Source organism: Mastigoproctus giganteus, chromosome 3 (assembly GCF_048544385.1).
Source record: "Mastigoproctus giganteus isolate SK-2022 chromosome 3, ASM4854438v1, whole genome shotgun sequence".
NCBI lineage: Eukaryota > Metazoa > Arthropoda > Arachnida > Uropygi > Thelyphonidae > Mastigoproctus > Mastigoproctus giganteus.
The window spans coordinates 207,092,957-207,107,551 of record NC_143577.1 but is presented as its reverse complement, the minus strand read 5'-3'; the positions used below and the strand labels follow the sequence as shown (position 1 = coordinate 207,107,551).

Sequence of the window (14,595 nt, the reverse complement as noted above, 5' to 3'; positions counted from 1 at the left end):
ATGATGGAAAACAAAGGTAAATGTAACCCACAGGACATATGCATGCGTTTTCCAAAGCATACATATATAACCTTCCCAACATTAAAGTTTTCATATGGAAATTTTTAAATTTTTTTTATAGAAAAGTGAAATTCTTTTTAAACAGCATTAGCATTTGTAGAGGCATATGATGAAAGAAAGCAAGCTTATGCAGCATCAGCCAGGAAAAAAAAAAAAAAAAAACAAAACTTCCACTTCACCCCTCCTACCTGTCCAGCTGAGCCTTAAATTTATTTAGGCTTTCAACTTCCACAACAAGGGATGGAAGTCTGTTCCACCAACCAACTACCCGCTGGCTAAAGACAAATATCCAGACATCTATCCTACATCTGTCTTTCCTCAATTTGAATTTATGCCCTCTCAGGTGATTCCATCAGCATCGAGCATGCTCAAACCATTCAAGGCTTTATACACCTCTATCAGATCACCTCGCTGGTGCCTAGTCTCCAGAAACTGGAATTTGCAAAACTTAAGCCTTTCTTTGTAAGGGCAATCCTTTGGTCCATTCACTAACCTTGCTGCCCTTCTCTGTACCAGCAGCTCTACATCCTTCTAGAAATGAGGCCTCCAGACCTGTATACAGTACTCAAGGTGTAGCCTGACCATTGCCTTATACAAGGGAATAATCACCTCCTTATCCCTGCTAGAAAAATTACTGTATATCATTGATAAGACACTATGAGCTACTCTTGCAGCCCGTCTGCACTGCCCAGAGAACTTCATATCTGCCTGCACAATTACTCCCAGGTTCTTTTCATTCGCTACCACTGTCAGTGTAGTACCACAGAGTTGATACATTGCTCTGGGGTTGCTGTTTCTCATATGTAGTACTTTACATATGTCAATGTTAAACTTCATTTGCCACCTCTCAGCCCATCTGCTCAACCTTTCCAGATCCTGTTACAGAAGCATAGTGTCAGTAGTGTCCTTAACAACCCTGCCAACTTTTGTATCGTCTGCAAACTTGAACATTAAGCTTGATATACCATCATAAATATTATTTATAAATACAGAAAACAATAATGGACCCAACACTGAACCCTGAGGGACTCCACTATTAACATTAGTCCACGATGAGCAGTGTCCATTGATTACCACTCTCTGTCTTCTCCCCCTCAACCACTCCTTTATCCATAGCAGCAATTTGTCTCCAGTGCCACACTGCAACAATTTGTGCAGCAGTCTTCCATGTGCAACAGTATCAAAAGCCTTTCTAAGATCCAAGTATATAATATCAAAGTTATTCCCTGCATCCAGTTCTTTTGTAACTGCATCATAGTATCTAATCAAATTGATCAGGCAAGACTTCCCCTTAACAAAACCATGCTGTGTCTGAGCTATAACTGAAGTCTTGTCCAGATGATCCTGCAGTGCTTCCTTAACCAGTGCCTCCATTAATTTTCCTGGAACAGAAGTTACTCACAGTTCTATAATTACTTGTGTCAGCCTTTGATCTGCTTTGTGAATTGGGGTCACATTTGCACATCTCCAGTCTATGGGTACCTCCCCTGAATCCAAGGAAGCTCTCATAATTATGGCTAAGGGTTTGCTTACTTCCTTTGCTGCCTCCTTTAATATAACTGGATAGATCCCATCCACCCCGGGTGCCTTTCTTGTGTTTATCTTCAACAATTTCTCCTCCACTTTACTCTCAGTTATTACAAGATTCTTTATCTTACTGCCAGAGTTGAATACACCTCTGGCATTCCCCTCGCTGAATAACTACTCATGTGTGAATGTTGATGCAAAATATTCATTTAGTTTGTTAGCTACCTGAGCAGGATCATCAATCTGACTCATCCTCTTCCTTCTACAGTTTACATAAGAAAAGAACTCTTTACTATTTTTCTTTGCATCCTTTGCCAAAGATTTCTCGTAATCTGCCTTCGCCTGCCTGACCTCCTTTGTAACTTGGTTACAGATCAATTTACATCTATCACAGGCTTCTGTGTCACATGTTAATTTATATGTAACCCAAGAATTTTTATTCTCTGCCATATGTCTCATTAGTTCATCTGACATCCATTTAGGCCTAAACCTTGAACAATATTTCTTAGTTGGTATGTAAAGCCTAGTAGCTTCCAAGATAAGTTCTTTGAATGCTTCCCATTTTGAATTTGCTGTTGGTAACATCATCAGTTGTTCCCACTGTATAGAATTTAAATACTGTCTCAGACCATCGTAGTCGCCTTTATGAAAGCAATAACCCTTCCCTTTACCCCTGATGGTAGTTACCTCTTTGAGTAAATCTCACTTCAGCACACTGTGATCACTGCCACCTAGTAGTTCCTCTATCTGCAGATTCTTAATGCATGAAGAATCACTACTGATAATCAAATCAAGAGTATAACTCCCTCTAGTTGCCTCCCGAACACGCTGATGTAGAAAACAATCATCCAATAAATCGACAAAAGCCTTGCTAGTGTGTGAGTGACCAACCCACAAATTCCAGTCAATATCTGGGAAATTAAAATCCCCCAATTATAAGACTCTCTGATTTACTGGCTCACTCTATTTCCCTGTACAGTTTCGTATTATACTCATCAGAGTCATTAGGCCTATAGCACACTCCTCCTCTCAATTTTGATCTCCCAGTGCTTATGTCACACCAAACTGACTTGACACTGCACTGTCCAGCGATGTCGACTGGCTTCACTTCCTTGGATTTTATGTGTTTCTTAACTAATAGCATAACCCCTCCTCCCTTCCTATCCTTTCTGTAGATGTTGTACTTCCCAAATTCCAGTTCTGCATTCCTTATATCTGTGTGACACCACGTCTCTGATATTCCAACAATATCCGCCTTTGATGCTTTGAGCAATACCTCAAATTCATCAAATTTATTTACCAAACTCCTAGCATTGGTGTACACGCAAGTATACATGCACCTGTTCTTTTTCTTAGGTAGCCTAACACAACCCATGTGTTTACTTGTATTGCAATGACTCCCAGCAGTCTCTGAAATATCCTGCATCTTGTTTTCCAGGCTTCTGATCATTCCAATAGAAGCAGTGCAAGAATCACTTTCACCTCTGCCAGTGGCTACTGTTAATCTATTAGTCCTTTTATCCCCCCCCAAGCTGGCAGTTTTCCGACCCACCTAACACTGCCTCAATAACATCAGCAAATATTCTTGCACCCTTTCTATTTAAGTGTATCCCATCCCTGTAGAAGCAATCTCTCCTGTTACAAGTACAGACCAGGCTAAAAAAAATTCTACCCCTTGACCCTTGCATAATCTTTCCAGGGCCGAATTGATCGACAAGGCTTTCATCATACACTCCCTCCTATCGTGTCTGGGCAGAATTGGAGAAACTTTCAAATTCAACCCTAATTCATGGCTTTTTTTTTCAACATTGACCTGTACTTGTTAAGTAATTCTGCCGTCTCCTACTCTTAATATCATTAGTGCCAATGTGTACAACTATATCACCTTTTGTGCCCTGGAAATTTGATATCTGCTCTACAAAGTCATCAACCTTTGCACCTGGCAGACATACCCTGGTCCTGTTCCACCTATCCTTTTTACAAAGCATGTTCCCCGTTTCCCTGACAATAGAGTCACCAACAACTACTAGTTCCTGTGGGACCAGCACATTCTGCCTTGGGGGTTGCCGCTGTGTTGCATGATGACCAAGTGCAAGCTCTGGCGTTGATGTGGGCAGCTGAGAACTTGATGGGCCCCTCACTTTAAATCCTTCGAGGGCATCCACCCTGTCTTTCAAGCTCTCATATAGGCCCATAAAAACGCTGAGGCGACAACTCAGCATTGTTATAGGCCCACAACAACGCTGAGTTGTTGCCTGATTTTGTTACACTCCTTGCCTCACACACACACAAAGACATCCCCCATGGCAATATCATGTCCTGTACCTGATTGCTCCACAAATATCATGCAAGCAGTGCATTTTTAAAGGCTGTGATTCAGAGGGCAACTCCCCCCCAACTGAAATATATATATAGCGTTATAACTTCCTTTACCTGCAGTTTCTTAATGCATTAAAAATAGGTGCCTCCGTAGCCAGGTGGGCAGGAGCAACAGTGCATAGCACATGCTTCTTGATTAGACCACGGTTTGAGCCTGTGACCACCAAATACAGAGGATGCAGAAAGGTCAGGGAATGACCGCCGCATATCCCCGGAGCAATATGGCCTTAGTTGATAATGCTCCTAAAAACTAAAAATAACAAAAAATAAAAAATAAAATAAAATAACAAGCATGAAAAATCATTACTGATAATCAGATCAAGAGTATTACTAGCTCTAGTTGCCTCCCGAACATGCTACTCTAGAAAACAATCATTTAATAAATACACAAAAGCCTTGCTAGTGTGTGAGTAACCAACTCACAAGTTCCAGTCAATATATCTGGGAAATTAAAATCTCCATTATAAGACAATCTGGTTTACTGGCCTACTCTATTTCTTTGTACAGTTATTCCCTTCCTTGAATAACTCCTCATGTGTAAATGTAGATGCAAAATACTCATTCAGTTTTTTGGCTACCTGAGCAGTATCATCAACAGTTGAACCATCGATATCAAGTGAACCAATTCCTCAAATAGGCCTCCGGGATTGGGGATGTTCATGTTCACATTGTTGTTGTTTTTTGGAGCATTAGCAACTAAGGCCATATTGCTCTGGGATATACGGTGGTCATTCCCTGACCTTTGCGCATCCTCCGTATTTGGTGGTGATTGGCTCGAACCCCGGTCTAATCAAGAAGCGTGTGCTACGCACTGCTGCTCCTTCCCACCTGGCTACGGAGGCGCCTGTTCATGTTCACAATGACTGCATGATCCTACACCAATCATTATAAACGTTTTATTAAATAAAATAAAATAAAATAGAGTTGTTAAGACAATAATAATAAAATGAAATAAAATAAGTAAATTGAATAGTACAATTACACTGGATAAAACTGTTAAAATATGATTCCTGTCTGTACAATAAAAATAAAATACAATAAAATAAAACAATGTAGATAAAAGCGATAAAACACCGAAACTTTCAGGTGTCCAGTGGTCATATGGAGAATACTTACCAGTTAGTTTAACTTCTGTTCCGGGTAAAATAATGGAGTCGCTGGTTAAAGATGCATTGCAGGATCATCTAGACAAGACTGCAGCAATAATTCAGACACAGCATGGGTTTGTTACGGGAAAGTCTTGTCTGACAAATTTGATAGGATATTATGATGTGGTTACAAAGGAACTGGATGCGAAAAATAATTTTGATATCATATATTTGGATTTCAGGAAAGCTTTTGACACTGTTGTGCATGGAAGACTATTGTACAAATTGGAGCAGAATGGTATTAAGGGTAAGTTGCTACAATGGATAAAAGGATGGTTAAGTGCTAGAAGACAGAGGGTGGTAATCAATGGGTACTGCTCTTCTTGAACTAATGTTATTAGTGGAGTCCTACAGGGTTCGGTGTTAGATCCACTGTTGTTTTGTATATTTATCAATGATATTGATGAAGGTATATCAGGCTTAATGTCGAAGTTTGAAGATGATACAAAGGTTGGCAGGGTTGTTAATGACAGTAATGGCAGTGTGCTACTGCAACAGGATCTAGAAAATTTGGGCAGATGGGCTAAGAAGTGGCAACTGAAGTTTAACCTTGACAAATGCAAAGTACTATATATGGGTAGAAGTAACCCCAGAGAAACGTACCAACTGTGTGGTACTACACTTAAGGTGGTAGAAAATGAAAAAGACCTGGGAGTAATTGTGCAGGCAGATATGAAGTTTTCTGAGCAATGCAGGCAGGCTGCCAGGGCAGGTCATGGGGTTTTGTCAATGATATATAGGAATTTTGCTAGCAGGGAAAAGGAGGTGATTATCCCTCTGTATAAGGCAATGGTCAGGCCACGCCTTGAGTACTGCGTACAGGTCTGGAGGCCTCATTTTAGGAAGGATGTAAATTTACTTGAGCGTGTACAGAGAATGGCAACAAGACTGGTGAGGGAAATGAAGGGATCCTCTTACCAAGAGAGGCTTAAGTTCTGAAAATTGCAGTGGCTGGAGACTAGGCACCTGCGCGGTGATCTGATTGAGGTATATAAGGCCTTGAATGGGTTGAGCACACTGAATTCTGATGGGATCCTTCCACTTGTTCAGATTACGAACCTAAGGGGGCATAAATTCAAATTAAGAAAAGACAGATGTAGAATAGATGTGCGGAAATTTGCCTTTAGCCAGCGGGTGGTTAACTGCTGGAACAAACTTCCATCTGACGTTGTGGAAGTTGATAGGTTGAATAAATTTAAGGAGGAACTGGACAGGCATTTGGAGGGAATGGTGTGATTTTTTTTTTTCTTTTTTTTTGGCTGATGCTGCATAAGCTCATACATTTGCTTTCTTGCATCACATGCCACTACTACTACTACTACCCATGCTGTGAAAGCATGTGTTTCTACAGGAGCACGGGAAGTATTCTCCATATGACCACTGGAACTGGAAATGGTACGAGAGCATGCCAGGCGGAACCATTCATTCCATCCAAGAACTGTAGCTTTGAAAAGGGGAGAAATGTGGACTCCCCTGGCTCTATTAATAGTGTTACTCTCAGAGGAGCAAATTCGCAAGCTCTCGAGCCACTTCTGGTGCCAAAATCTGTGTGCCTGGTAGATGATAACAGTTTCATCAGGATAGATTTGATGGTTCTCCTCCTAAATATGCTACGCCACAGCAAACCTTCCATAATCCACGGTCTTTATCATGCTGATATGCTCCTCCATATGATCTTTAAACTGATGCATTGTTTCACCAACATAACATTCCCCGAAATTCGGGCATGTTATCTCATATACAACCCCAAGCACATAGAGAGCCGTTTACACTCACTGCCACCACATACATTCCCTACTATCTGGGCTTAACTGAGTGTATAACTTGGGTGTTATGTAATTGTCAGACACACTGTATGAAGCTAGTAGGGCGGAGGTTGCACACGGAGGTTGTTTGTCAAAGGTTAAGGACCATACACCTATGGAATGTGTAAGTGCGGTTGTACATGAGATAAAATGCCCGGATTGCAGGGAATGTTATGTTGGTGAAATAAAGCATGGGTTTAAAGATCGTATGGGGGAGCATACCAGTGTGATAAAGACCACTGATTATTGGAGGCCTGCTGTGGCAGAGCATTTCAGGGAGCAGAACCATCAAATCTAGTCAAATTAATGCTTGCACATACCTCAAGAGTTCTTGTTTGTTACCGCAACAGAACATATTAGCAAGATGTTCTGAGGGCAGAAACATTTCAAATGAGTGGGCAGCTAATACGAGGGAAGCGAGCTTAAATAAGTTTAAGGAGTGTCAGGGTAGTTAACTATACAAGAACACTAAGTGTTAATTTTTTTGTACAGTAATGTCAGAAGTGTCGTCAAATAAAATTAGTGAATTCGAACTGCTTGTAAGGACAATTAATGCTGACATAATAGGGCTTATGGAAATGTGGTGCCATCCGGAGAAAGGGGATGGCAAGTTTCAGTACAGTATGTATAATGTATTTAGGAAGGATAGGGAAGATAGAAGGGGTGGTGGGGTCATGCTTCTTATCAAAAGCAGTCTGAGAGTGACGAAAGCCTACCCGGATTCAGATGTTTTGCATGCTAATGTAGAATATGTATGGTGTGAGATGATTGGAAGCAAAAGTATAATGAGAGTGGAATAATCTACAGGCCAGGTGATTGTGAAGATTATGATGAGAGCCTCTACATGCAAATGGAATGGGCAAGTAAGTGTGAATATCTTATTATGGGTGATTTTAATTTGCCTCTAATTGATTGGAGCAAATGGGAGGGGAACTCCACATGGGGGACAAAATTTTTAAATCAACTAGATGATTGCTATTTGTATCAACATGTCAGGGAAAGTACTAAGGAAAACAATACTCTAGACCTCATCATTACCCATGAACCAGATGACATAATAGGACTGACAGTACAAGAACCAGTAGCAAGAAGTGATCATTCTACAGTGGACAATGAAGAGAGAGGTAACAGTAGTTAAAGGCAAAGGAATGGGTTATAACTTCAGGAAAGGAAATTACGACGGCATAAGGTGCTACATGGCCTCTATTAACTGGGTAGATATCTCACAGAGAGCGAATACAATTGAACTATGGTATACCTTTAAAACATTAATCACAGAAGCCTTGAATATGTATATACCATTAAAAAATACTCCACGAGAATTCCAAGTTGGATGAATAATGAAGTTGCCAGATTACTTGAGCAGAAAAAAGACAGCATGGAAAAGTTACAGAGCAATAAAAAGTACAGAAGCATATAACAGCTACAAATTGATCTGTAATGCCACAGAAAAGTTTAGGCTGGCAAAGGCAAAGTATGAGAAATCGCTGGCAAAGACAGCAAAAGGGGGGTGGGAATATAAGGAATTCTTCACATATATAAATGCAAAGAAAGGACAAACCAGATCGGACCTTTATGTAATGAACATTGGATAGCATTATATACCACAGCTGAAATTGCAGATGAACTCAACAGTTACTTTGCATTGATATTTACAGAAGAAAAACCCTTCACATCTATGAGAAACTATGGGAGTGAAGTTGAAAAAAAATGTAATAATGATGTTAAAATTTTACATGTTTATTTAATAAAAAAACTTTTGCGCCTACAGGCCAGTAAGGCTCCTGGGCATGGGTGTCCACAGAAAATTTTCCGGGGGGGGGCAAAGCTTGGAGACAAATAATTACATCAATAAATTTTTATTTAATTATTTAATTTTTTAAATAATGATTTAATTAAACAAGTATATTACAGAATACAGTATTGCATCAATACAAAAACACATATATAATGTATATAAATTTACAATATAAAGGAAACAAGAATTAATATATATATATATATATAACAGTTTTTTTAGTTAATTATAATACCGACTGGATAAATTGGAGAATTTAGCATAAAAGCATTAGGGGTACAAACTATACTCATTTCTGTCATTTCATGGCAAACAGAAACAGATAGCTTCAGCTAATTATTGATGGGATATATTGAGTGGAGCTAGCCCTAGTTAATGTTCCATTCAATATATTCATATATCTATAATTAACTATATTATCATGTTAATTTTACTATTTTATATTATTTTATTTTATGTGTTTATTTATAGGCTACAACAAAGAAGTCCAACTTAGGTTACCTAAACTTGGCCCTTTGAACTAATGAGTTTAGTTTGCACCCCTAATACTTTTATGCTAAATTCTCCAACTTATCTAGTAGGTATTATAATAAAAAAAGTAAAGTGCAGCCATTATCAACCCACTGCAGGATGGAAGGCCTCCTCAACAATTCATGCTGAGGGAAATGTACCATAATCTGCCACGCTGGTCCAGTGCGGGTTGGCAGATCGACCATATTCAGCAGGGGCTTGAACCCCGGTCTAACTCAAAGAGCGTGTGCTACTGCACTCCCGCTCCTGACCACTCGGCTACGTAAGCCTATATGGTATTATAATACCAACTAGATAAGTTGGAGACTTACAACTAGAAAAATTGTTATATACAGATAGATGTAATGTACAATCAAAAATTTGATGGCATTAATCTGTTCTGTCACTCTTTCTCCTTTTCTATATCTTATATTATTTTACATAACTTCATATATATATAGATAATAATAATAATTTCAATAATCATTGAAATTGGTGTATCGTATAAGAATTGAAATCTCCGTCTATCGCCTGCAAACCTATTGATGACATTCTCAATAAATTTCTTCCTTACCTCTTCTAGTTTCTTCTTGCGCATACTAATCATACATAAACCTGATAAGCGAGTTTCTGAGATAGTGGACACCTTAACCATGTTTTCACACGGCTCAAGGTGCTGAAACTTCTTTCAATGGTACAGGTCGTAATAGGTAATGTCATACCAATAGTTATTGACAAATTAATAGAAGGAAAATAGTCGCAATGTTCCAAAATTTCTGGTAAAGTTTGGGGAATATCAGTCGATGAACTAAAAACAAGAACACGTGTTTTATTGCGGAAATAGATGGAACATGTGTTCTATGGTTACCCCGCCGAGGGCCGAAACCGGCCAACCAGTAATAAAATTTTAAGGCAGACAAAGCGTCCCATGGTCAAGGGTGTAAGGTTACATATCTCAATCACTTTCATGATTATAATTTGTGGAATTTTTTACTCGATCCCAGGGAGTGGCAAATGCCCCGTTTGCCCCCCCTCTGCAGACGCCCATGCTCCTGGGGTTGATGGCATATACCCTATAATCTTAAGGAAGGTGGCAAGTGAGTGCACTGAACCATTGAGGCTAATTATGCGAGCATCACTGGACTCAGGAGTGATTCCGTTGGATTGGAAAAGTGCCAATGCATCTCTAATACGTAAGGGCAGTTCTAAGAGTGAAGTGGGAAATTACCGGCCAGTTAATCTAACTTAAGTAGTAGGGAAAATCATGGAGACAATGATCAAACTTGGGACTGCAAACGGTCAAGAGCTTGCGATTTTGTTCCTCTAAGAGTAACACTATTGCTTGGCACAGTGCCAAGCATTTCTGGTTCCAGTAGAGAATACTGCCCACGCTCTTGTAGAAACATGTGCTGTGAACCGTAAGCCTGCTGATATTTAAGGATGTACTGTACGTTAAGCATCACTGTTGAAAAAGGGGGCAGACGCTTCTGAAAGCTTCAGTGTTTTGTCACTTTTATCTACATTGTTTTATTTTAATGACAGTTTTATCTGGTGTAATTGTACTGTTCATTTTACTTATTTTATTTCATTTTATTATTATCTTAACTCTAATTTATTTTATTTTATTTAATAAAAGTTTATAACGGTTGGTGTAGGATAGTGCAGTCATTGTGAACAAAAAAAAAATCAAGTGGACCAATCTGATTCATCTCCTTCCATCTAGAGTTTCCATAAGTAAAGAACTCTCTGCTGTTTTTCTTTGTATCCTTTGCCAAAGATTTCTCATAATCTGTCTCTGTCTTCCTAACTTCCTTTGTAAATTGATTATGGACCAGCTTATATTTACCATAGGCTTTGTGTCACCCGATAAATATGAACCTCATGCATTTTTCTTCTCTGCCACATGTCTCATTAGTTCATCTTATATCCATTAATTAGGCCTAAATCTTGAACAATATTTCTTAATTGGTATGAAAAGCCTAGTAACTTCCAAGATTAATTCTTTGAATGCATCCCATTTAGAATTTGCTGTTGGTAACATCAACAGTTGGTCCACTGTGTAGAATTTAAAAACTATCTCAGACCACCACAGTCAACTATACGAAAGCAAAATCCCTTCCCTTTATCTCTGACAGTAGCTACCTCTTTGAGTAAATCCCACTTCAACACACTGTGATCACTACCACCTAGTGGTTCCTTTATCTGCAGATTCTTAATGCATAAAGAATCACTACTGATAATGAGATCAAGAGTATTACTCCCTCTGGTTGCCTCCCTAACATTCTGCTGTAGGAAACAATCATCCAATAAATCCACAAAAGCCTTGCTAGTGTGCAAGTCACCAACCCATAAGTTCCAGTCAGTATCTGGGAAATTAAAATCCTCTATTATAAGACAATCTGATTTTCTAGCCTACTATTTCTCTGTACAGTTGTTCATTATCATCATCAGAGTCATTAGGCCTATAACATGCCCCTACTCTCACTTTTGCTTTCCCAGTGCTTATGTCGCACCAGTCTGACTCAACACTGCACTGTCCACCCATGTCAATTGGCTGCACTTCCTTAGATTTTGTGTTTCTTAACTAATAGCATAGCCGCTCCTCCCTTCCTATTCTGTTTATCCTTTCTGTACACATTATACTTCCTAAATTCCAATTCTGCATTCCTTATATCTGTGTGAAGCCATGTCTCTGATATAACCGAACAATATCTGCTTTTGATGTTTTGACCAACAGCTCAAATTCATTTACTAAACTTTATTTATTCATTTACGTGCATGTATACTTGCATTGGTGTACAAGCAAGTATACATGCACCTGTTCTTATTCTTAGTTATCCTAACACATTCCACATATTTATTTGTTCTGCAATGACTCCCAGCAGTCTCTGAAATCCCCAGCACCTTGTTTTCCAGGCTGCTGCTCATTCGAATAGAAACAGTGCAAGAATCATTTTCACCTCTGCCAGGGGCGACTGTTAATCTATTAGTCCGTATATCTCCCCAAGCTAGCAGTTTTCTGACCCATCTAACACTGCCTCGATAGCATCAGCAAATATTCTTGCACCCTTTCTATTTAGGCGTATTCCATCCCTGTAGGAGCAGTCTTTCCTGTTAACAAGCACAGTCCAGGCTGAGAAAAATTCTATCCCATGAGCCTTGGACAATCTCCCACTGGCGAATTGATTGACAAGGCTCTCATTGTATACTCCCTCCTTTTGTGTCTGGGCAGAATTGCCGAGACACAATTCTTTCAAATTCAACCCTAACTCGCAGCTTTGTTTTTTAACATTGACCTGTACTTAAGTAAATCTGCAGATCTACTACTCTTAACATCATTGGTGCCAAGTGTACAACAATATCACCTTTTGTGCCCTTGAAAGATGATATCTGCTCTACAATGTCATCAACTTTCACCACGGGCAAACATACCTTGGTCCTGTTGCACCTATCCTTTTTGCACAATATATTCCCCGTTATTGTTATTTGTTTTTTTTTAGGAGCATTAGCAACTATGGCTATATTGCTCCGGGGATATGCGGTGGTCATTACCTGACCTTTCTGCATCCTCCGTATTTGGTGGTCATGGGCTCGAACCCCAGTCTAATCAAGAAGCGTGTCTATGCACTGCTGCTCCTGCTCACCTGGCTAATATTCCCCGTTTTGGTGACACTAGAGTTAACTACTAGTTCCTGTGAGACTAGTGCATCCGGTCTTGGGAATTGCCGCTGTGTTGACTGATGTTCAAGTGCAAGCTCTGGCATTGATGTGTGGGGGCAGCTGTGAGTTTAATGGGCCCCCTCAATTTAAATTGTTTGAGGGCATCTACCCTGTTCTTTAAGCTCTCATAAAGACCCATAACAACGCTGAGTTGGGGTCTATTTCCTCACATTCCTTACATCCAGCACACAGAAAGACATTTCCCTTGGCAATATCATGTCCTATTCCTGATAGCTTTACAAACATCAAACAAGCAGTACATTTCAAAATAGTGTGATTCAGAGGATAACCATCCTCCCCCCCCCCTCAGTTCTTCCCTGACCTACAGCACTCCCACTACGTTGAGGCTTTTCCTTTACTGCTCTGGTTTGAAGCATGATTTCGATTCAGTTTCAATACAATTAAAAATATAATACTAAACTTATATCCCAATGTAGTAATAACACTATATATATTTCAGTATCGAGTTTTATCTCCTACCGAGTTATGTTATATGTATTAAGGTATAACATTACGGTTGTAAAATATAAGTGGTTATACACCGATGAGCCAAAACATTATGACCAACGAGTCGTTAAGTAAATCGAAGCAACTGCATGTGCACGGGTTGGGACATGGTATATATCATGGCAATATCATGTCCTATTCCTGATAGCTTCACAAACATCAAACAAGCAGTACATTTCAAAATACTGTGATTCAGAGAATAACCATCCCCCCCCCCCTCAGTTCTTCCCTGACCTACAGCACTCCCACTACGTTGAGCCTTTTGCTTTACTGCTCTGGTTTGAAGCATGATTTCGATTCAGTTTCAATACAATTAAAAATATAATACTAAACTTATATCCCAATGTAGTAATAACACTATATATATTTCAGCATCGAGTTTTATCTCCTACCGAGTTATGTTATATGAATTTCGTATCTCCTATCAAGTTTAAGTTATATGTATTAAGGTATAACATTACGGTTGTAAAATCTAAGTGGTTATACACCGATGAGCCAAAACATTATGACCAACGAGTCGTTAAGTAAATCGAAGCAACTGCACGTGCACGGGTTGGGACATGGTATATATAAAAAAAAACCTGATACTGAGCTCTGCTAATCAGTGTTAATCTTGTTCTTCAGATGGGAAAGGCAGCGGACTTAAGTGAATTTGACAAAGACCAAATTGTAATGGCCAGACAAGTAGGTCAGAGTCTGAAGTGGCACGGCTGGTGGGATGCTCACGGTCAGCCATGGTTAGTACCTACTGAAAGTGGTTCGAGGAGAAAAAACCCATGAACTGCTGGCAAGATGTTGGACAACCATGACTCATCGATGCTCGAGGTGAGCAAAGGCTCTCCCAGATGGTATGTGGCAACAGAAAGGAGACTGTGGTGCAACTCGCCAGTAATTGGAATGCTGGTGACGGGAGTAATGTGTCACAACACACACACACAGTACATCGATCCCTGTTGAAAATGGGGCTTCATAGCCACAGGCTGCTCCTAGTGCCCATGCTAACCACAGTTCACTGGTGACAGTGCCTACAATGGGCACGCAAGCATTGAAACTGGACCTTGAGTGACTGGAAGAAGGTCGTCTAGTCCGATGAATCATGTTTCCTGTTGCACCATGTGGATGGCTGGGTACATGTGTATGT

General features: G+C 39.7%; 1 protein-coding gene across 1 annotated transcript in view; it reads right to left on the bottom strand.

The window, feature by feature from the left end:
* LOC150088630 (ral GTPase-activating protein subunit beta) overlaps positions 1-14,595 on the bottom strand; it is a 522,786-nt gene that overhangs the window by 442 nt on the left and 507,749 nt on the right. The gene's annotated exons all lie outside the window — the stretch shown is intronic.